General features: G+C 33.8%; 1 long non-coding RNA gene across 1 annotated transcript; it reads left to right on the top strand.

Annotated features, from left to right (window-relative positions):
• The first annotated feature begins 23984 nt into the window (after positions 1-23984).
• On the top strand, positions 23985-25844 carry LOC110928141. The gene is made up of 3 exons (XR_002586166.1): positions 23985-24023; positions 25169-25223; positions 25762-25844. It is a non-coding gene; the product is annotated as an uncharacterized LOC110928141 (long non-coding RNA).
• The last annotated feature ends 402 nt before the right edge of the window (positions 25845-26246 follow it).

Genomic DNA, 26246 nt, shown 5'->3' with positions numbered 1-26246 from the left:
TTGGGAAAACAACTTGCTCGTCTTTCCAGTCATTGTCCGGTCTTCTCGCCGCCTTGCGCGGCCTTCCTTTGCCTCCATTGATCATATGGGTTAAGGCCACATACATGGTCTTCTTCCCTGAGGAGGTGCTTTCGCCGTGGGGGGTAATACTCTTGGTGAGTTTTTGCCCACCGGGCAATAGATGTTGCAGCTTCCCCTCCTTTAAGGCTCGCTCAATCTCCAGCCGGAGACTGATGCAGTTATTTGTTACGTGGCCCGAGTCCTTGTGATAGTCACAATAGAGAGTGAGGTCCTGATTTTTCTTGGACTTCATCGGCTGGGGCGGTCGCAGAAAATGCGCGTCCGTAAGCAGGACGTCGCTTGGTGACTGGGTAATCTCGGTCCAGTTACGGTCCCGAGATTGTTTTTTCGATGCCCGGTTTTCACGCTGGGCATTGATGGTTGCCCTTGCGTCGGGCTGACTGTTGTGTGGGACGTATGGTTTGGAGTTACTGTCGCGATTCCAAGTGTCCCGGTTGCGCTTATTATTGCGCTTATTCTCTTGGCGGGAGGACTGTCCTTCCACCTGGGGTGGTGCCTTGCCAACATGCGGTTTGAGGGACCGCTGAGTGTGGGCATATGTCGTGACTGCAGTCATGACATCTTCCTATTTCTTTGGCAATCCGTCCTTGCCAGAGAGAGTGATGACCATCTGATCATCTCTAACCGCAACGAGAAGTGGTTACGTGCCATTTGGTCGGCAACGTCGCCTATCTCTAGGCACTCTTTGTTGAATCGGACGACGAACGCTTCTATTGATTCGTCGTCCCTGCGCCAGATGTTCATGACGTCCATGGAATCACGTTCATGGCGTCGTTGCTGGCTAAAATGTGCAAGGAACTTAGCTTCTAAGTCCTCGAATGAGGCCAGTGACGCGACTGGCAAAGAATCGAACCAAGCCCTCGCCAGGCCAGTGAGGGTCTAGGGGAAAAATTGACACCAGGTGGGTTCGTCCCACTTGCCGTTACATCCCGCGCCGGTGAAGATATTTCTGTGGTCGTCCGGATTGGACGAACCATTGTATTTCCCAATGTTTAATGGGAATTTCGTGGTGCTGACATCGGCGTTGGAGATTCTTGGGACGAACTTGGAGTTTTCGGCCGCAGATTTCGGCCTATAGGGCTGGCTCTCGGGGCACTTCGCAGCCCTGAGGTATGTGTTGCGGGGGTGAGTGGGAGGAACATAGTGTCGTCCTCCCGGTCTGCTGCTGGTAGCATGAGATTCCCCGCAATATGTATGGTCGTCCGGGTCGGTACGGCCATATCCTTCGTGATGGGACTGCGGTCCCAGCCTGCTTTGAATGCCGGAGCCGTGGTGGGCTGTGGATTGCCGCCTGTTATCGCCTTGAGGGCCCAGGCGGCTTTGTACTAGGCCTCGGGCGCGAGACCCATATGAGGAGTCGTCCTCATCAATTGTGCGGACCTCACAGTAAGAGGATCTGCGGTCCTCCAGCCTGCTTCGGGAGGCTGGGCGTGAAGGAACCCTGCCATCGTACTGTAAAATACGACCCGCAGGGGTATGTGGTGCCGGGGTAGGCCCGGCTTGTACTTGTGCTTCCGCACAAGCTCGATTGTATGTTACGGCCAACAAGGCTGCCTGCTGGTCATACCAGGCATGATGATTCATGTCTGGAGGGATCACAGATGCGTACTGTGAGAGATCGTGTCCAAACCTAAGGGATGCGCCCCCTTGCGTTGATGTGCCAATGTGGCCAGGATTTTGGGCTGGAGGAGCAGTCCCCACAGGCCCTGGGTTGGTGGGGTTTAGGCTATCCCCTGTATTGTTGTTTAGACAATCTGACATGATCTTTTGAGAGGGAGATGGATGGTAAAAAAGTGCTAAGAGTAGCGGTGGGCGCCAATGATGAAAAAATGGTTAACCGGGCAGGGTTAACACACTGGTCTCGTCAAGAAGGGTTAATCCCTTCCTCTCGAGGATCACTGGCTAGATCGTCCGCTAGTTGATCTCCTGCACAAGGAAACAAACCGTGACTCGTAACAGGGAGGATGGGGTGGGGGGTGCTCCTTGTTACCACTCTCCGGTGTGAGAATCAGTAATTTGCTTGGGAAGCAAAGTGTGATAGTAGTAGTAGTGAGAGAGTTGTGAAGAGATACCTCAAACCTGGTTTGGGGTTGGTATTTATAGCCGGGGAGTGAAGGAGGAGGTGGACGGATAGACTGACGACATGTTGCACCTTTGCAGGTGTGTCAGGCCTGTCGGTTGTGGAGGTGAAGCCACGTCAGCCTGTCGCTTACGTAGACCTGACAGGCGGCTGTCATTGGTGCTACTTGCTCTGTGGTGTCAGTCCCACTTGCTGAGTGCACAGGATGCGGTGCGGGCCGCATCGCTGCTTGCGGTAACTCTAGATGTTCCCGCGTCTCATTCTTTGATCAAGAAATACGCGAGATGCGGTGCCGAGCTGCATCGTCGTCTGTGGTGACTGTTGCTGTTATCCAGCTCCCTTGTATTGATAGAAGTGTTCACCGGATGCGGTGCTAGGCCGCATCGCTATGAGTACTTCCGTTTTCATACACCAGATGCGGTGCCATGCCGCATTACTATACCGTTCTCATATTCCAGGTAAGTCCTCCTCCATCATTAGGCAGATTGGATTCGACCACTGTGTTCGCGCGTTCCCGCACGGACACAGGTAAGTTGTTAGCTAGTGGGGGTTTTGATAAGGTAATGGTCACTCGCGGTCATGCTGATGCGAGATCTGGGACCATACCCCTTCAACAACCAAGATGAAAAGTTTCATTTATCGAATAATTGTGGGCTTGGGGAAAAAGAATTAATGAACCAGCTTTGGGTTTACATTTTTAAAAGCAGAATTTGTTGAAGAAGATGAAGAATTAACATCCTGCAACAACAAAACATTTTTTAATTTATTGTCACAGATTGATGGAATTATCTTTTAGTTTATTGTAATAGATTGATGAAAAAATAGGGGTAGGCTAAACGTATTCCTCTTATTACTTTTTATACCTTTTTCCATAAAATCACATTAAAACTTGTAATATTTACCCCCTATACAAGTCATCACTTTAAAAAATATTTGTTTTGTTACAAAACAAATTCAAAAGTGTAAAAAAAGATTACTGACGTTTTTTTTAAATATTTAATTTTTATTTAAATCATATTTATTAGATAAATTGGCCTGTAATAATCCCACCTAGACCTTATTCGCCATTAATAATCCCACCTCAGAATATTCCCCCCACCAGTCCCACCTTTCACCTATTTTTCCTACAATGGTCCCCCGTTAAAAAAACCTAATGGAGTTAAGTTTTTTTCCAAATTACAAACAGATTTTTAGGGCTTCTGATTAAAACGACGATACGAGTCCATTGATGTAAAACTTGCCTCGAAACGGTGCTCGAAACGATGGAAACGGCGCTTCAATTCGGGTGTTTAAATTTCCAATTAACCAAAATCAAGTCACTTGGAGCACCATTTCGAAGTAAGTTTTACATCAATGGACTCGTATCATCGTTCTGATCAAAAGCCCTAAAAAATCTGTTTGTAATTTGGAAAAAAGCTTAACTCAGTTAAGTTTTTTTAACGGGGTACCATTGTAGGAAAAATAGGTGAAAGGTGGGACTGGTGGGGGGAATATTCTGAGGTGAGATTATTAATGGCCAATAAGGTCTAGGTGGGATTATTACAGGCCAATTCCCCTATTTTTAAAAAGTTTTCATATATTGTTTCTAAAGACACTTTCTTAAATAGTATTTTGATTATGTTTTATTGAACATCTTTACAAATAAATAATAACATTTTTTCTTATAAAAATAATAAAAAAAGTTTTGAACTATAAACAATAGGTACTAAAATTATTTTATCATACTATAAAGAGTTACTTACATAGTTAGTCCCTGTGGTTTGCACAAAATAACATACTTAGGTACTAATAGTTTAAAATCACCTTCTAGGGTATTAACTTTTCATTTTGTAACGTTTTGAGGTATTAACTTTTAGGGTATTAACGTAGTTAGTCCCTATGGTTTGCACAAAATAACATACTTAGGTACTAATAGAATGTGATTTTAAACCTACAAATAACGTTAATATCTTCAAACGTTATTAAATGAAAAGTTAATACCCTAGAATGTGATTTTAAACTATTAGTACCTAAGTATGTTACTTTGTGCAAACCACAGGGACTAACTATGTAATTAACTCAACTATAAATTAACATTCTATATAAATTCAAGAGTTAATTACATAGTTAGTCCCTGTGGTTTGCACAAAGTAACATAATTAAGTGCTAATAGTTTAAAATCACATTATAGGGTATTAACTTTTAATTTTGTAACGTTTGGAGGTATTAACATTATTTGTAGGTTTAAAATCACATTCTATTAGTACCTAAGTAAGTTATTTTGTGCAAACCACAGGGACTAACTATGTTAATACCCAAGAAGTTAATACCTTCAAACGTAACAAAATGAAAAGTTAATACCCTAGAAGGTGATATTAAACTATTAGTACCTAAGTATGTTATTTTCTGCAAACCATAGGGACTAAATATGTAATTAACTCTAAATTCAAATTTAATTAAGAGTTAATTACATAGTTAGTCCCTATGGTTTGCACAAAGTAACATACTTAGATACTAATAGTTTCAAATCACATTCTAGGGTATTAACTTTTCATTTTGTAACGTTTGGAGGTATTAAAGTTATTTGAAGGTTTAAAATCACATTCTCTTAGTACTTAAATATGTTATTTTATGCAAACCACATGGACTAACTATGTTAATACACTAGAAGTTAATATCTACAAACGTTAAAAAATGAAAAGTTAATACCCTAGAAGGTGATTTTAAACAATTAGTACTTAAGTATGTTATTTGTGCAAACCACAAGGACTAACTATGTAATTAACTCTTCAATTAATGTAAACAGTATGTTATAAACAAATTAAAACCAGTTTAAGACTTGGATCGAAGTGGACACTTTTCTAAAGCAAAACAAATGGATAGTGTTGATTCACAAATATTTTTCTCTTCTTCATTTAAAAAATATATTAAACTGGTTGATTTCGAAAATATATGTGGATTTTTTGTAATCAAAAGTAGGTCATTCGAATCCAACAGTCACGTAAAAGCATAAAGTTAATTACGAATAATCATCGGTTTTCGACCACGCATCAGATACCCACTTCAAGTCGTTCCAAAATAAAAAAAACATTTTAAAATATTAAAAATAATAAATATAAGACATTTAAAATACAAACTAGACAAGGAAAAAAAATATAATGTAGACTTTTTTCAAAATAAAATTCAAAACTTTTTTATTATTGTTTTTATATGAAAAACGTTATTAGTAATTTGTAAAGACATTCAATAAAAGAAAACATAATCAAAATACTATTTGAGAGGTGTAAAAATTATCAGAAAACTTTTTAAAAAAATATGGTTTTTTAAATAAACATAAAAATAAACAATTTAAAAAAACGTCTATAATATACTTTTACACTTTTGAATTTGTTTTGTAACAAAAAAGAATCCTTTTAAAAAAACATGACTTGATTAAGGGGTAAATATGACAAATTTAAATGTGATTTTATGGAAAGGGGGTATAAAAAGTAACAAGAGGAGGTACATTTACTTTTTATACCCCTTTCCATAAAATCACATTAAAACTTGTAATATTTACCCCCTATACAAGTCATGAGTTTAAAAAATAATTTTTTTTGTTACAAAACAAATTCAAAAGTGTAAAAAAAAGATTACTGACGTTTTTTAAAATATTTAATATTTAATTTTTATTTAAATCATATTTTTAAAAAGTTTTCATATATTGTTTCTAAAGACACTTTCTTAAATAGTATTTTGATTATGTTTTTTATTGAACATCTTTACAAATAAATAATAACATTTTTTCTAATAAAAATAATAAAAAAAGTTTTGAACTTTCTTTTTGAAAAAAGTCTATATTATGTTTTTTCCTCGTCTAGTTTTAATTTTAAAGCTCTTACTTTTAAATTTTTTTTTAATACTTTAGAGGTGTTTATAAAATAATCAATAGTTTTTATTTATCAAAAAAGTAATTTTTTTAAATAGCGTTTACAGCCCTAGCACGTATTAATCATTCAACCCATCTATGTAAGTGAACAAATAAACAATAGGTACTAAAATTATTTTATCAAACTATAAATTAACAATCTACATAAATTCAAATTTACTTAATTTAAAGAGTATGTTATAAACAAATTAAAACTAGTTTAAGACTTGGATCGAAGTGAACACTTTTCTAAAGCAAAACAAAAGGATAGGGTTGATTCACAAATATTTTTCTCTTCTTCATTTAAAAAATATATTAAACTGGTTGACTTCCAAAATATATGTGGATTTCTTTTGTAATCAAAAGTAGGTCATTCGAAACCAAAAGTCACTTAAAAGCATAAAGTTAATTACGAATAATCATCGGTTTTCGACCACGCATCAGATACCCACTTCAAGTCGTTCCAAAATTAAAAAAAAATTTAAAATATTAAAAATAATAAATATAAGACATTTAAAATACAAACTAGACAAGGAAAAAAAATATAATGTAGACTTTTTTCAAAATAAAATTCAAAACCTTTTTATTATTGTTCTTATATGAAAAACGTTATTAGTAATTTGTAAAGACGTTCAATAAAAGAAAACATAATCAAAATACTATTTAAGAAAGTGTAAAAACTATTTGAAAACTTTTTAAAAAATATGTTTTTTAAATAAACATAAAAATAAACAATTTAAAAAAAACGTCTATAATATATTTTTACACTTTTGAATTTGTTTTGTAACAAAAAAAAAGAATCCTTTTAAAAAAATATGACTTGATTAAGGGGTAAATATGACAAGTTTAAATGTGATTTTATGGAAAGGGGTATAAAAAGTAACAAGAGGGGTATATTTACTTTTTATACCCCTTTCCATAAAATCACATTGAAACTTGTAATATTTACCCCCTACACAAGTCAACACTTTAAAAAATATTTTTTTTTGTTACAAAACAAATTCAAAAGTGTAAAAAAAGATTACTGACGTTTTTTTTTAAATATTTAAAATTTATTTATATCATACTTTTAAAAATTTTTCAAATATTGTTTCTAAAGACACTTTCTAAAATAGTATTTTGATTATGTTTTTTTTATTGAACATCTTTACAAATAAATAATAACATTTTTTCTTATAAAAGTAATAAAAAAAGTTTTTAACTTTCTTTTTGAAAAAAGTCTATATTATGTTTTTCCTCGTCTAGTTTGTATTTTAAAGCTCTTACTTTTATATTTTTTTAATACTTTAGACGTGTTTATAAAATAATCAATAATTTTTATTTATCAATTTTTTTTAAATAGCGTTTACAACCCCAGCACATATTAATCATTCAAACCATAAGTGAACAAATAAACAATAGGTACTAAAATTATTTTATCAAACTATAAATTAACAATCTGTATAAATTCAAATTTACTTAATTTAAAGAGTATGTTATAAACAAATTAAAACCAGTTTAAGACTTGGATCGAAGTGAACACTTTTCTAAAGCAAAACAAATGGATAGGGTTGATTCACAAATATTTTTCTCTTCTTCATTTAAAAAATATATTAAACTGGTTGATTTCGAAAATATATGTGGATTTTTTGTAATCAAAAGTAGGTCATTCGAATCCAACAGTCACGTAAAACCATAAAGTTAATTACAAATAATCATCGGTTTTCGACCACGCATCAGATACCCACTCAAGTCGTTCCAAAATAAAAAAAAAACATTTTAAAATATTAAAAATAATAAATATAAGACATTTAAAATACAAACTAGACAAGGAAAAAAAATATAATGTAGACTTTTTTCAAAATAAAATTCAAAACTTTTTTATTATTGTTTTTATATGAAAAACGTTATTAGTAATTTGTAAAGACGTTCAATAAAAGAAAACATAATCAAAATACTATTTGAGAAGTGTAAAAATTATCAGAAAACTTTTTAAAAAAATTTGGTTTTTTTATAAACATAAAAATAAACAATTTAAAAAAACTTCGATAATACATTTTTACACTTTTGAATTTGTTTTGTAACAAAAAAGAATCCTTTTAAAAAAACATGACTTGATTAAGGGGTAAATATGACAAATTTAAATGTGATTTTATGGAAAGGAGGTATAAAAAGTAACAAGAGGAGGTACATTTACTTTTTATACCCTTTCCATAAAATCACATTAAAACTTGTAATAAACCCCCCATACAAGTCATGACTTTAAAAAATATTTTTTTTTGTTACAAAAAAAATTCAAAAGTGTAAAAAAAAAGGTTACTGACGTTTTTTTTAAATATTTAATATTTAATTTTTATTTAAATCATATTTTTAAAATGTTTTCATATATTGTTTCTAAAGACACTTTCTTAAATAGTATTTTGATTATGTTTTTTATTGAACATCTTTACAAATAAATAATAACTTTTTTTCTTGTAAAAATAATAAAAAAAGTTTCGAACTTTCTTTTTGAAAAAAATCTATATTATGTTTTTTCCTCGTCTAGTTTTAATTTTAAAGCTCTTACTTTTATATTTTTTTATTACATTAGAGGTGTTTATAAAATAATCAATAGTTTTTATTTATCAAAAAAGTAATTTTTTTAAAATAGCGTTTACAGCCCTAGCACGTATTAATCATTAAAACCATCTATGTAAGTGAACAAATAAACAATAGGTACTAAAATTATTTTATCAAACTATAAATTAACAATCTATATAAATTCAAATTTACTTAATTTAAAGAGTATGTTATAAACAAATTAAAACCAGTTTAAGACTTGGATCGAAGTGAACACTTTTCTAAAGCAAAACAAATGGATAGGGTTGATTCACAAATATTTTTCTCTTCTTCATTTAAAAAATATATTAAACTGGTTGAATTCGAAAATATATGTGGATTTTTTGTAATCAAAAGTAGGTCATTCTAATCCAACAGTCACGTAAAAGCATAAAGTTAATTACGAATAATCATCGGTTTTCGACCACGCATCAGATACCCACTTCAAGTCGTTCCAAAATAAAAAAAAACATTTTAAAATATTAAAAATAATAAATATAAGACATTTAAAATACAAACTAGACAAGGAAAAAAATATAATGTAGACTTTTTTCAAAATAAAATTCAAAACTTTTTTATTATTGTTTTTATATGAAAAACGTTATTAGTAATTTGTAAAGACGTTCAATAAAAGAAAACATAATTAAAATACTATTTGAGAAGTGTAAAAATTATCAGAAAACTTTTTAAAAAAATATGGTTTTTTAAATAAACATAAATGTAAACAATTTTAAAAAATGTCTATAATATATTTTTAAACTTTTGAATTTGTTTTGTAACAAAAAAGAATCCTTTTAAAAAAACATGACTTGATTAAGGGGTAAATATGACAAATTTAAATGTGATTTTATGGAAAGGGGGTATAAAAAGTAACAAGAGGAGGTACATTTACTTTTTATACCCCTTTCCATAAAATCACATTAAAACTTGTAATATATACCCCCTATACAAGTCATGAATTTAAAAAATATTTTTTTGTTACAAAACAAATTCAAAAGTGTAAAAAAAAGATTACTGACGTTTTTTTAAATATTTAATATTTAATTTTTATTTAAATCATATTTTTAAAAAGTTTTCATATATTGTTTCTAAAGAAACTTTCTTAAATAGTATTTTGATTATGTTTTTATTGAACATCTTTACAAATAAATAATAACATTTTTTCTTATAAAAATAATAAAAAAAGTTTTGAACTTTCTTTTTGAAAAAAGTCTATATTATGTTTTTTCCTCGTCTAGTTTTAATTTGAAAGCTCTTACTTTTATACTTTTTTTAATACTTTAGAGGTGTTTATAAAATAATCAACAGTTTTTATTTATCAAAAAAGTAATTTTTTTTAAAATAGCGTTTACAGCCCTAGCACGTATTAATCATTCAAACCATCTATGTAAGTGAACAAATAAACAATAGATACTAAAATTATTTTATCAAACTATAAATTAACAATCTACATAAATTCAAATTTACTTAATTTAAAGAGTATGTTATTAACAAATTAAAACTAGTTTAAGACTTGGATCGAAGTGAACACTTTTCTAAAGCATAACAAATGGATAGGGTTGATTCGCAAATATTTTTCTCTTCTTCATTTAAAAAATATATTAAACTGGTTGACTTCGAAAATATATGTGGATTTCTTTTGTAATCAAAAGTAGGTCATTCGAAACCAAAAGTCACGTAAAAGCATAAAGTTAATTACGCATAATCATCGGTTTTCGATCACGCATTAGATACCCACTTCAAGTCGTTCCAAAATTAAAAAAACAAATTAAAATATTAAAAATAATAAATATAAGACATTTAAAATACAAACTAGACAACGAAAAAAATATAATGTAGACTTTTTTCAAAATAAAATTCAAAACCTTTTTATTATTGTATTTATATGAAAAACGTTATTAGTAATTTGTAAAGACGTTCAATAAAAGAAAACATAATCAAAATACTATTTAAGAAATTGTAAAAAACAACTGAAAACTTTTTAAAAAATATGTTTTTAAATAAACATAAAAATAAACAATTTAAAAAAACATCTATAATATATTTTTACACTTTTGAATTTGTTATGTAACAAAAAAGAATCCTTTTAAAAAAATATGACTTGATTAAGGAGTAAATATGACAAGTTTAAATGTGATTTTATGGAAAGGGGGTATAAAAAGTAACAAGAGGGGATATACATTTACTTTTTATACCCCTTTCCAAAAAATCAAATTGAAACTTGTAATATTTACCCCCTACACAAGTCAACACTTTAAAAAATATTTTTTTTGTTACAAAACAAATTCAAAAGTGTAAAAAAAGATTACAGACGTTTTTTTTAAATATTTAATATTTAAAATTTATTTATATCATACTTTTAAAAAGTTTTCATATATTATTTCTAAAGACACTTTCTAAAATAGTATTTTGATTATGTTTTTTTTATTGAACATCTTTACAAATAAATAATAACATTTTTTCTTATAAAAGTAATAAAAAAAGTTTTTAACTTTCTTTTTGAAAAAAGTCTATATTATGTTTTTTCCTCGTCTAGTTTGTATTTTAAAGCTCTTACTTTTATATTTTTTTAATACTTTAGACGTGTTTATAAAATAATCAATAATTTTTATTTATCAATTTTTTTTTAAATAGCGTTTACAACCCCAGCACATATTAATAATTCAAACCATTTATGTAAGTGAACAAATAAACAATAGGTACTAAAATTATTTTATCAAACTATAAATTAACAATCTATATAAATTCAAATTTACTTAATTTAAAGAGTATGTTATAAACAAATTAAAACCAGTTTAAGACTTGGATCGAAGTGAAGACTTTTCTAAAGCAAAACAAATGGATAGGGTTGATTCACAAATATTTTTCTCTTCTTCATTTAAAAAATATATTAAACTGGTTGATTTCGAAAATATATGTGGATTTTTTGTAATCAAAAGTAGGTCATTCGAATTCAACAGTCACATAAAAGCATAAAGTTAATTACGAATAATCATCGGTTTTTGACCACGCATCAGATACACACTTCAGGTCGTTCCAAAATAAAAAAAAAAACATTTTAAAATATTAAAAATAATAAATATTAGACATTTAAAATACAAACTAGACAAGGAAAAAAATATAATGTAGACTTTTTTCAAAATAAAATTCAAAACTTTTTTATTATTAATTTTATATGAAAAACGTTATTAGTAATTTGTAAAGACGTTCAATAAAAGAAAACATAATCAAAATACTATTTGAGAAATGTAAAAATTATCAGAAAACTTTTTTAAAAAATATGATTTTTTAAATAAACATAAAAATAAACAATTTAAAAAAACGTCCATAATATACTTTTACACTTTTGAATTTGTTTTGTAACAAAAAAAGAATCCTTTTAAAAAAATATGACTTGATTAGGGGGTAAATATGACAAATTTAAATGTGATTTTATGAAAAGGGGGAATAAAAATTAACAAGAGAGGGTACATTTACTTTTTATACCCCTTTCCATAAAATCACATTAAAACTTGTAATATTTACCCCCTATACAAGTCATCACTTTAAAAAAATAATTTTTTTTGTTACAAAACAAATTCAAAAGAGTAAAAAAAGATTACTGGCGTTTTTTTTAAATATTTAATATTAATTTCTATTTAAATCATATTTTAAAAAGTTTTCATATATTGTTTCTAAAGACACCTTCTTAAATAGTATTTTGATTATGTTTTTTTATTGAACATCTTTACAAATAAATAATAACATTTTTTCTTATAAAAATAATAAAAAAAGTTTTGAACTTTCTTTTTGAAAAAAAGTCTATATTATTTCTTTTCCTCTTCTAGTTTTAATTTTAAAGATCTTACTTTTATATTTTTTTAATACTTTAGAGGTGTTTATAAAATAATCAATAGTTTTTATTTATCAAAAAAGTAATTTTTTTAAATAGCGTTTACAGCCCTAGCACATATTAATCATTCAAACCATCTATGTAACTGAACAAATAGACAATAGGTACTAAAATTATTTTATCAAACTATAAATTAACAATCTATATAAATTCAAATTTACTTAATTTAAAGAGTATGTTATAAACAAATTAAAACCAGTTTAAGACTTGGATCGAAGTGAAGACTTTTCTAAAGCAAAACAAATGGATAGGGTTGATTCACAAATATTTTTCTCTTCTTCATTTAAAAAATATATTAAACTGGTTGAGTTCGAAAATATATGTGGATTTTTTTGTAATCAAAAGTAGGTCATTCGAAACCAAAAGTCACGTAAAAGCATAAAGTTATTTACGAATAATCATCGATTTTCGATCACGCATCACATACCCACCTCAAGTCGTTCCAAAATAAAAAAAAACATTTTAAAATATTAAAAATAATAAATATAAGACATTTAAAATACAAACTAGACAAGGAAAAAAAATATAATGTAGACTTTTTTCATAATAAAATTCAAAACCTTTTTATTATTGTTTTTATATGAAAAACGTTATTAGTAATTTGTAAAGACGTTCAATAAAAGAAAACATAATCAAAATAGTATTTGAGAAAGTGTAAAAAATATCTGAAAACTTTCTAAAAAATATGTTTTTTAAATAAACATAAAAAATAAACAATTTAAAAAAACGTCTATTATATATTTTTACACTTTTGAATTTGTTTTGTAACAAAAAAGAATCCTATTAAAAAAAATATGACTTGATTAGGGGATAAATATGACAAGTTTAAATGTGATTTTATGAAAAGCGGGTATAAAAAGTAACAAGAGGGGGTACATTTACTTTTTATACCCCTTTCCATAAAATCACATTAAAACTTGTAATATTTACCCCTTATACAAGTCAACACTTTAAAAAATATTTTTTTTGTTACAAAACAAATTCAAAAGTGTAAAAAAAGATTACTGACGTTTTTTTAAATATTTAATATTTAATTTTTATTTAAATCATATTTTTAAAAAGTTTTCATATATTGTTTCTAAAGACACTTTCTTAAATAGTATTTTGATTATGTTTTTTTTATTGAATATCTTTACAAATAAATAAAAACATTTTTTCTTATAAAAGTAAAAAAAAAGTTTCTAAATTTCTTTTTGAAAAAGTCAATATTATGTTTTTTCCTCGTCTAGTTTGTATTTTAAAGCTCTTACTTTTATATTTTTTAATACTTTAGACATGTTTATAAAATAATCAATAATTTTTTATTATCAAATTTTTTTAAATAGCGTTTACAACCCTACACATATTAATCATTCAAACCATCTGTGTAAGTAAACAAATAAACAATAGGTACTAAAATTATTTTATCAAACTATAAATTAACAATCTATGTAAATTCAAATTTAATTAATGTAAAGAGTATGTTATAAACAAATTAAACACTAGTTAAAGACTTGGATCGAAGTGAACACTTTTCTAAAGCAAAACAAATGGATATGGTTGATTCACAAATATTTTTCTCTTCTTCATTTAAAAAAATATATTAAACTGGTTGATTTCGAAAATATATGTGGATTTTTTTGTAATCAAAAGTAGGTTTTTCGAAACCAAAAGTCATGTAAAAGCATAAAGTTAATTACGAATAATCATCGGTTTTCGACCACGCATCAGATACCCACTTCAACTCGTTCCAAAATAAAAAAACATTTTAAAATTTTAAAAGTAATAAATATAAGACATTTAAAATACAAATTAGACAAGGAAAAAATATAATGTAGACTTTTTTCGAAATAAAACTCAAAACTTTTTTATTATTGTTTTTATATGAAAAACGTTATTAGTAATTTGTAAAGACGTTCAATAAAAGAAAACATAATCAAAATACTATTTTAGAAAGTGTAAAAAAATCTGAAAACTTTTAAAAAAATATGGTTTTTTAAATAAACATAAAAAATAAACAATTTAGAAAAACGTTTATAATATATTTTTACACTTTTGAATTTGTTTTGTAACAAAAACGAATCCTTTTAAAAAAATATGACTTTATTAGGGGGTAAATATGACCAGTCTAAATGTGATTTTATGGAAAGGGGTATAAAAAGTAACATGAGGGGGTACATTTACTTTTTATACCCGTAACATGAGGGGGTACATTTACTTTTTATACCACTTTTGTCACACCCCCAAAATACCACTTGCGGAAAACACCGCGGGGCGTGTGACGTACCAGGATCCAAGCCACCAATCACGTTGAACTCGTAATTATAATTAAATAAAACTTTCATTCATAAACATAAAGTGTTACAAACATTACATATCATTCGTTGTATACAGCGGAAGCAAAACTCATTTGTTAAGTATTTCGTAAACCATGTGTACATAAACCATTAAGCTTGTATTGAGATCCCATGTATCTCGACCCATGACCACTCCAGCATCCCAGACAGCAAATCCCAACGATATAAACCTACAAACCTGCAAGCATGCAGACAAGTGTGTCAGACGACGCTGGTGAGTTCAAAGTTTTGTTAACGCGCTGAGATACCAGTTACCAGATTAAAACGATTCACAGATTCGATGATTTGATTTGATGTTGTTATTAACTCGATTACCGTATGCGGCGACTAGATGTGAATGCCCAACCCCAATGCCTCCATTTAGGCATTGGTCATGAGGTCAAGGTATCAAACAACCTTGAATAGATGTAAGGGGTCTTATATGTACACGATGAGAATGCCCAACCCCAATGCCTCTAACTAGGCATTGGTCATGAAGTCCAGGTAATTAGTTCACGCCCGTCCTTTCGGCCCGGTGTGAGGGTGCCAAACCTAATCTAATAGCGCTATCAACTAAGTACCTCGTTGCTTCTTCAGCAACACGGTAGATGTATGGGGTCTTACATGATTTACACTGTGTTCAATAACCAACATCCCAAATAAACAGTTTACCCAGTTTTCCCTTCAGAAACGTTTACCAGATGTCCCAAACCACCGGGACGCATGCTTAGAAAAGTGCAGTGAACTCACCTCGGTTTGCTCGGTATGATTAGTTACTTGTTTACGTTTACAGTTGGTCAACCAAGTCCTAGCATAGTTACCAATGGTAATCAGATTATATGCACATAATTCATGTATTCCACATTCACATTACACAAACAACGGACACATAACCAGCAGTTAAATCTCATGCACATTACAATTTATGTTCATGTTCTCAATAATGGTTACCAATATCAGTCAGTTTCATGTAAACATAAAACATGTGTCCTTTGCATTTATTACACAGATTACAAATAAACAACACGCATATTATTACGTAGATTATAGCGAGCAGTTGGTTCTAAAAAAAACAACACATATTCATATCACACTACATCACAAGTGGTTTGGTTTACATTCAAGTACACTCGCTAATTGTAACAAGTAAATATGCATCGTTAATTTAACCGAATATCTTTATGTAATTATCTAAACTCACAATAAGGGCCGACAACTGTTAGAACATTCAAGTTTTTATTGGACCGGTAATATTCATTCATTGAAATCAAAGTCTGAATTTGTAAGATGCTTATTTGGCCTCCTAGATCACTAAACTTGTTTTTAATCGGGCCGCTTGACTTTTAATGCACATCAAACATGTGGGTTCGAACAGAATGTGATGGCTACAACATTCCACACAAATAATTCCCAATTAACAGCAATCAATTATTTACAATCAATTCACATAGCCCACTGTTATCATGAACGTACATAACACCACTATTTATCAGATCACATAACACCCTTCTTGCTTGTTCAAGCTATACATTAAACATATATCATCTTCTATCTATTAACCTATCATAACGAGTTTTACATATTACAGTGCAACATAAACACTCTCATTGCTTCATTATGCTAAAATCAATTTTTACATACCAACTTCCATGTATTTTAGACAATCAAACAGTAACAACCACACTACCAAGTCTCACAATAAACATTAATGTTCAACAGTTGCACTTATTACTCAAAGATCACACTTTCAAATCTCATTTATATACAGAACGTAATTATTCAATCGAAATCCATAATAAACACGCGTATATGATTATGAGGTAAGGTAATACATCGCTGACCGGTGAGTTAAGAACAAGTGGTTGTGTGTGACCCGAGACCCGGACTCGAGCCGAACAGAGCACATCTTGAATCTAACCCGAGCCTGCTGTACTCGAACTTGATACACGACCCGAACTGAAACTGAATTAACCAAGACCCGAAGCTGATGCGCGTCCCGAATATGGCCGACCACCACCGCTGTAGGGTTTTTCGATGTGGCTCCGGCGGCGAACGCCGCGGTCGGCCACCACCAACAACACCGTCATCATCAGCAAAAGTACATCACCGTCACCATTCTACTGGAAAAAAAATCTGCGGCTGTCGCCACTGAAACTGATGCGCCGCCGCTGTAATAGGTCACCGAGTACCTCCGCCATCTCTTCCCCTTCTCCGAAATCAGATGGTTGCGGGTTATTGTTTGTTCTTGATGAAAGTTGCAGAGGAGGAATGAGGTTTGTAGGGTGTATATGAAGAAAGGAGGTTAGTGGGTGTTGTGGGTGACCGGGGAACAAGCGACGCCGGGGATCGATTCTGGTCGCCGGGGAGTCTCATCGGAGGAGTGAAAGTGTGCGGCTGCATGGAGAGTGTTATTAGGTTTTCTTTTTTTTTATTGAGGGAATAAAGGTTAGGGGTAATTATAGGGTAGGGTTTGTGTGTAGGGGATTGGTGTTGGGTCTGGCCCGTGTATAAATCTATAAAATATTATGTGTAACGAACTGGCTAGTTTAATTAATAATTAACTATAACGGCAAATGTATATTTAAAGTAAACACGTTCGGTTCAGGTTATTAGATAAATGGCACGTTTAACTCAACGCGATTATTTATTATTTAAATAATAATAATAATAATAATAATAATAGTAAATAAGAATAGCACTAAAATATTCTTCTCTCGACGATCAAGGTCGAGAGTACGGGTTGTCACATTCTCTCCATGTTACTGGAATTTCGTCCTCGAAATTTAAGCCAAGAAATATGATTCGTTAATAACCTTCGTGTTATATGTAAATACACGTAGTTTCACAAAAGTTCACAAAACGAATCATGCAAAGCACCTAGCACATGAAGTCACGTATCAAACAAGGTCACATAGCATGTAAAGTCATGTTGCATGTAAATTTATGTAATTCTCATAACATGAAAATTTTCACATAGTTTATTCTTATTTCTCATAGCAGGGAATGTTATATAAGTTATATCTATTTTGTTCACGAACACTGTGTCGCGATTGTATGTGAAATTTTTGGGATACCTGATTTATCTGAACTTGAGCACAACGCCTAAGTGAATATAAGTTAACTGTCACACCCCGATCTCCACGTGTCCCCGGTGGGCCCGGTGTGGGGTATCGTGACGTAGTTGGCGTCATCATAGACAAACAACACAATATAATAATGCACAGCGGAAGCAAAAGTTAAATATAATACGATCCGGATATAAAGTAATATCAAGTATTACAACGGAAAGTAGAGGATCCACAGGCGGATCAAATAAAATAAGATAATTGTTCAACAGACTTTAGACGCCTAGAACTTGCAAGATTCCTTACTAACGCCCTGAGCAGCTTCCAGCCTATTACGTACTTGTACCTGTCACTTAGACTTTGGAAAATACGTCAGTTTTCACTGGTAAATACACTCAACTGACTCATTTGAAAAGAGTTTATGAAGATTGGTTAAGGCGCACAAGGCACAAAACTATTTTGACACTTGATTAAGATGCACAAGGCAAGATTAATCTTTTATACTTGGGACAAACTATATCTCATGTTATCAGTTTTACATAACTTGCTCTACATGCGGGGCCCGGTCCTATGCCGGTTCAAGATTAACCGACACACCACTATTCCCCTATTGGGAATCCCATATTGGGTATAATCAAATAATAAGCATAAAGCATCTGTCAGGTGTATGCCTACACCCCGTGCTTAGGTCGTGGCCATTGCAATTAATGAGTCAAGGATATCCAGGACACGGTCGCATTAACCCCCAATGTTTCAGTCAAGCAATACGAAATAAAACAGGTTATTTGAATTTCCCGACACATTGGTCTTCGAATCCCATACCTGACCATGCGGTATTTATATTACCGTATCCCAAGCCCGTAATAGGGAAAATAAGTTAAGAGTATTTACCTGAGCTAGCTCCTGTCTTAAATAGCAAGAATTATAATAACTCAGCCGTATTCACTTAAGTAAGCGTAGGTACAATTTACCGGAAGGCTCTAGTCTGGAACGATGGTATAAATAACCAATTAGAATACTAACGGGTCTTTAATTAAGCCTAAGCCTAGACCGGTTAGTTTTAGGGAAATATACGGTTCAAGCGCACGATTAAGCGAAGACCGGATAGAACGTGATTTAGACCCGACAAGTTTGAATACTTGTATAATATGGGTATACTAAATACATTCTGGATTTTGAGATAAAAATGATAACGTTTGACCCGCTTCGGTCAATTTATGCAAACTAGTTACATAAACCGAACCGAGCGCTAAAAGAGCGTTACGGGTAGGCAAAAGAGTCATGTGCAAGTTTCCTGAGATAATATGCTTTAAATATGATATAATATCAGTAAGTTATGTTCTATTATGCCCCGAATAGTTTTAAACTCAATTTACGCCTCATAAGGGCATTTTGGTCATTTAAAAGATTATAAAAGAGTCAAATTAGAAATCTGAGTTATGGGTCTGAATTATACAGTAGATATACTTAATTTGACATGTTATAACAGTAGGGTATGACCCGTATACAAAACTTATCATTTAAAATCAAACTATGCACCGTAGGGGTATTTTAGTAAATTCACAAGGGCTAAAATGTCAAAACTGGAAATCTGAGTTCAAAGACTTATTTTTACTGTTATTATATAAAAATATAATTTTTTAAACTCAAAACTGGAAGTTAACAGGGTTTGTGTTTACACTGTGAAGGCCGGGTGTTACATCATCCCCTACTTGAAATAATTTTCGTCCCGAAAATTGTTCTAAAACGATAGCTTGAAGTGAGTTCCAACGAACTTGATCTATAGGTAACTTACAATGCTTTGGGGGGGTTGGTCTCAACCGGTTCCTCAACGAAGTGATAAAGTTGAGTTTATCAACTAACTATCAAAATTACACCAACATGTTTAAAAGTATTCCTCCAGGAATATTAGTTTGAAAAGTATTCATCCCCAATCTAGGGATAGTAGTAGTCCAATCTAGAAATATAAGGCAGTCCCAATGCAGGGATGGTAGTGGTTCCCAATAACCGGGAATGTGTACTTTTCTAAGGACGCTCGTGTAGCCTCAAGCTAGGGGTACCAGATGTATTTCCAAAACCGGGGAAATAGTGCGTTGTCCCAACTATGGACACATGCCTTCAGTAAATGTTGTTAACTCACTTTAAGGTGCATGTTGTATCAAAAGTCTTGCGTCGACGACGTGAACTGGTATAGTAGGCAAACAATCACCAAAACACTTTTGATAATGGTTGCACGTCCTGAGTGGTAGTACTAATGGATGGTTGTTTCACATAAGGTTGAGTTCCATCAGTATTGTAAATGAGGTAGGTGCTGTTTCCAACCGTGGACAAAATCGGTAGCACATGCCTGCAGCATGTCTTCAGGAGTTTGTTTGGTTCGACCATTCGTTCATGGGTATTAAGCAGTGCTCATGCATGATCGTGAGCTGAAGGATTTGTGCATGCCTTGCCACAAATCTGACGTGAAACGGAAGTCATATCTAGAGACAATGGGAGTCGAGCGCCCTGCGCCTAGCAGCTACTTCCTCCAATTAGATGTTTGCAAGATTTGAAAACTTGTCGGTTTCCTTGACCATGAGAAAACGTTCAGTTTTAGTCAGGTGATTACATCACAACTCAACCGTTGCCATCTTTGAGTTTGAGTTACTTACCCATGCCCCGCATAGACTTGGCTAAAAGGTTCTCTTCCTTCAGTGCTTCAACCTGTTTGAACAGAGCGAGTCTGATCAGGTATGTTAGAGTCGATAGCGAGCTGCAGAGCTCGTGTATGTTTAGGTTTCACAGTCGTACTCATTCAGTAGTTCCATCCAGCGATGTCATTGCATGCTTTAGCTCTTTCGAACATCGATTCACGGGAGGCCCTTGTGATCGGTCTAGGTAACGCATTCGGTACCGTCCAGGTAATGCCTCCAAGTAAATCCAAAGACCACGGTTTCCACCGCCGGTTATGTCGTGCAGTTCCTCTGGTAACTCCATTACGTAAGTCATCACTCTCTTGTGTTGCGTCGACATGCAACTCGGACTCTGATTCGAACCATAAGGATATACCACTGAATCACCCACACCCTCTGGTAAAGACAATGCTCAGCGCATTGCAAAGTTGGGATTCGAAAGCTGAAAAGACGTCCTCTTGTTCTGTCTTTCACGAACACAGCACCCTGCTGTGCTATAAGGATTTAAGCTGCGTGACCTTCGAAAATCCTGCGGTTTATCTGCGATAGTATCAAGCGAGACCAAGAAATTGCTGCATCCTCGAAGGGCTCTTTGGTGTCGATCCGTTTCCAACCAAGATGGACCTTAGCGAGATCCACGTGCATTCCCACTTCGCTGATTATATGCCCAAAAGGTACCTCTCGAACCCAGAAATTACATTTATCAAGACTTTGCGCAGAGTGGCTCCCCCCTCAGAAGTTCTAAAATAAGATACAAACTCCACCCCTGGCGTTCCATTCTCCTAGTCAGGATTCAGAACCTTGTCAACAAATATGGTCGATTCATGCGATCCATGAAGCTGCTGGTGTGTTGATCAACTCAATGATCATGATGTACAATGTTGAGATGGCTGCATTGCGTTCGGCGTGTTGTTCTAAAAGCATTCTCCTCTTGGAGTTCCACCTGATGATAGTTCGTTCTCTAGCCAATCCTCGAATGGAAGCTTGTTCCTCGCAACTGGTTAACAGGGTGTTACTACATGGTCGAAGCGAACGGTTCTTGACTGTCACCTTGTTGAGTTCTCTATAATCAGTACACATATCCAACGATACAACCTATCTTCCTGGATATAATTGGGGCTCCCCAAAGCAAAAACTAGGTCCGACAAAGCTCCTGTCCAACAGTCCCTGTTGCTGATTTGACAACTCTCGCAACCCTCCTGGTGCAAGACGTAAGAGATACGAAGAATCAAGGCTGCCTCTGGCGTGAGATCAAACTGAGAGTCTGTCTAATAGTTGTGGAAGTAAACCTGATAGTTCCTCCCGTAGCATGCTAACCTTCACTGCTGAATTGATGCTAACCTCTGCACCACTCTGACGCGCTAGAACAGATAACAATCCTCCACTAGGAGAAGGATACGTAGAATCTTCTCTTCACAGGGTACATCTACCAAGAACGACAGAAGAAGGGTCGATGTCAAACACTTGTCCCACAAAGTCGAGTTTGCATCCCAACGATCATGTGAGGTTTCCATTGTCTTGCCATAAGCTGATTCCATAACAGGTTGGATTTCAAGAAGCATCAGGGTTAAGCAGAAGAGTGGCGAAGTGATTAGTCAACAAGAATACGTAGGCCACCATGTTGTTATAATCCCGGCGTCGCCCACGCTAATCCCTAATGTCCCTCCATGAGCATCTTTTCCCGTGTTATTGTACTCGTTGCGAGGATTTCTAGTACGGCCATCGTTCCCTTGGTTGTTGTCGTGACTGTTGACTCTAATGCTGTTGTTTAAAACGGAGCTCTACGACCTTTTACCGACAAGGTCCACCTCTTCACATTCCATGGTACGTGCTAAGGCACTGCTCACTGTGCGGGGAGTTTCATATTCCATTCTACAGTCAGTTGTCATTGCTTATCTCCTGATTAATTCGTAAAAGTTGACTCCCATGAGTCGCTGACAAGGGTTAAGGATTCGATTTAAGCCAATTCGCTGGTGCTTGTTGCCGGTAATCAGGGTCGTCCAATTGCTGAGGTTGGTAAAGTACTATGCTCATCCTCTTGTCCATCGATATTGCAAGTTGTTTGGGTAATACACGGTCTGTTACGAGTGTGTTGCCGAAGTGATCACACTTCAGGATCTAAGATGTCAATACATGAGTTCCAGCAAACAAAGAGGAGTGAGAAAGGTATCGATCAATCATTCGTTGCTGCGACATCCCACTCGGGGACGTTCATATAAGCACCTAACATTCTACACGGTTCGCTAGGTGTTCAGATGGGTGTTCAGATAATACTCGATAGCATCGAGATTCGAAAGGATCCAGAGAGGAATGAAAAGTTCACGTTCGAGTAGGGAGCAATCATTGCTATGACCCCTATAAGTTTGTTATGTTTCACATCGATCAAATAACGGAACGGAACCCATTTTCCACTTGTTAAGCCTCACTGGGACTCACATGCACCCCACATTATTATTATGTGTGCACCCACAATAATATTGCGGTTTGCATGCTCATCTCAGTTCCTCCTAACTCATGTCAAATGGTTCCTCAAACTCAAGTAGTAAACAAAGAGCATTCACAAAGCTTAAGTCATTAAGGTTTAGGGAAATACCACCCTATCAGTCACATAACACATGCAAGTAATACATGAATTCATACTGTTGTGCTAAACGTGCAATCACATGCAATGTCATATGTAAGTGTTCCCTAGTCATGCAGTACAATGAGTATACGAGAGACGAACCTTGCAATCTGGAGCTGAGTGTCATGGTCGTATTCACGTTTTCAGAACTGTTCAGTTATAGTCTGGTTTTACAAAAACGTTTTTCCCCTTTTTAAAACCAAGTTCACTATAACCAATGGCTCTGATACCAATCTGTCACACCCCCAAAATACCACTTGCGGAAAACACCGCGGGGCGTGTGACGTACCAGGATCCAAGCTGTGGCACCAGGGGAAAATCCACAACAACCTTGATTTCTCACTTCACTCCTCTGTGCTTACTTATCAAATTTCCAGACGAAATTTCTTTCAAGTTGGGGATGATGGGACAACCCGAACTTTCAAGGTCGGTAACGCTCTATCTTTTGACCTTTACTCCTCGTTATCTCTTCTTAATGCGTTAAAACATTTTATTCAGTGATAACTCCGTTAATCGAAGCGTTGAATGACTCAGTTAAATAACGTATTAACGTATTGACATCTTGGGACGCGCATGTAGTGGGCTTCATATGCATACTCAAAATTTCGGATCAATCTTAAGTATATTGTGATATTCATAACCGGCCCAATCCTTGTAGCCCACCTGTTACATTCATAACCGGCCCACTTGTTAGTTAGTGGGCATTACATTGTGATATCAATATTATACATAACATTATACCTATCCCTCAACCTCTAGAATAAGAACCCTACACTTTCACCCATTGTGCGACGACAGTGGCGAGACCCCCTCCTTTCTCGTGATATCCTTGGTTAGTAAATCTATGCCATATTAATTACTATTTGATTGTTCTTTAGGTGTTTGTTCATGAATGACTTGGGATGATAATTGTCTGTATGTTTTGGTGATGTGAATTAGATTGGCATGTTACATAATTAAATCTTGAATATATAAAAATTGTATAATGATGCATGAGTATTGATTAATTATTTTATATGAGAGCATAGATGATAATTACTGTTGATATATATGGCTTCATAATGTGGCGGATCATAATATTATTGGAATGAAATTTGGTATGGCATGGGAAGATGTTTATGTTATTAAGCGATTGGTCATAATGTGCTACTGTTATTGTTAGTTGATGACTAGGGGTGCATAATATAGTTGATCCAATTCGACCTATGATGGTGATAAATTGTTATGTTAACTGTTATGTCAATTGCATGATGATGGTTATGTTAAGTTGTGTGTTAAGGATAATACGGCTTCAAGTTATATGTATGCTTATGACTCGGTAATGATTAATTAGACGCGGAAATACATACAGAAAGTTGTTTAGACTATGTTGCTAATCTATGAATTGGGAATTGAGAATTGGGTCTGGATCACACATAACTTGTGAACACACAATTAATCCAATATAATGAATCTGGGCCGCACCCCCTCCATGAATATTAAATCTGGGCCGGGTATTGGGTTAGAATATATGCATTTATATGGGCCAGTTCTGGCCACTGAATCAGCGAGCCATGGAGTGGGCCGCACCTTTTGTCTGATGCGAATTGGGTTGGGTTTTCGTTTGATCAGTTTGTTTTTAATTGGACCGCAAAGCCTGTTGGACTTTCCGCCAGACCTTGAGTCGTCTTGAATGCATATCTGTTTGGGCCGGATAGAAGGTTTGGGGTCAATATGTTAACTAGCTTCCGTGTTAACTGTGGGCCGCACTTACATTGGATCAAATACATATTTTTATAACATAACCCCCGGGCCGCACAGTTTGTAGGGCTATGCAACGAATTGTTAAGTGTTAGTGTGAAACGCGACGGATTATGTGAAATACGTGTGACTCTAATATTGATGTGACTGTGTGATGATTGATGTAAATTATTACATGCACGGTTTAATACGTAATGTGATGGAATGAGATTCTAACTGTTAGTGTAACCACAATAGGGACTGATCGATTTAACTTGGAACACGTATCTTAATCTTACCGAGCAAAACCAAGGTGAGTTCACTGCACTTTTCTAAGCATGCGTCCCGGTGGTTTGGGACATCTGGTAAACGTTTCTGAATGGAATACTGGGTAAACTGTTAATTTGGGATGTTGGTTATTGAACACAGTATAAATCATGTAAGACCCCGTACATCTACCGTGTTGCTGAAGAAGCAACAAGGTATTTAGTTGATAGCGCTATTAGGTTTGGCACCCTCACACCGGGCCGAAAGGACGGGCGTGAACTAATTACCTGGACCTCATGACCAATGCCTAATTAGAGGCATTGGGGTTGGGCATTCACATCGTGTATATATAAGACCCCTTACATCTATTCAAGGTTGTTTGATACCTTGACATCATGACCAATGCCTAAATGGAGGCATTGGGGTTGGGCATTCACATCTAGTCGCCACATACGGTAATCGAGTTAATAACAACATCAAAACATAATGTTGAACTTATTTAAACACACATCTGGTAACTCAACGCGTTAACAAAACCTTGAACTCACCAGCGTAGTCTGACACACTTGTTTGCATGCTTGTAGGTCGTTAACTTTGGAACATGGACTTGCTATCTGGGAGTGCTGGAGTGGTCATGGATCGAGACTTTTGGATTGACTTATAAACCATACATTGACTTTGATTATTATCATGAAACTATTACTAAACGATTTATTACATGCTTCCGCTACACAACATCTTGAGAATTGATATCATGTTTAACAATTTCTATTGGTGATTAATGGCATGTTTCATTAAATATTTACTATTGGTTCAATGTGATTGGTGGCTTGAACTCTGATGCGTAACACGCCTCGCGGGGTCTCCGCAGGTGGAATTTTGGGGGTGTTACAGTTGGTATCAGAGCCACTGGTTATAGAGAACTAGGTTTTAAAACGTTTTTGTAAAACCAGACTATAACCGAACACCTTCGAAAATCGATCATGACACTCAGCTCCAGGTTGCAAGGTTCGTCTCTTATATACTCATTGTACTGCGTAACTAGTGAACACTTACATATGATATTGCA

This window comes from Helianthus annuus, chromosome 3, assembly GCF_002127325.2.
Source record: "Helianthus annuus cultivar XRQ/B chromosome 3, HanXRQr2.0-SUNRISE, whole genome shotgun sequence".
Taxonomy (NCBI): Eukaryota; Viridiplantae; Streptophyta; class Magnoliopsida; order Asterales; family Asteraceae; genus Helianthus; species Helianthus annuus.
Note: the sequence above shows the minus strand (reverse complement) of the source record. Positions and strands in the feature narration are given on the sequence as shown.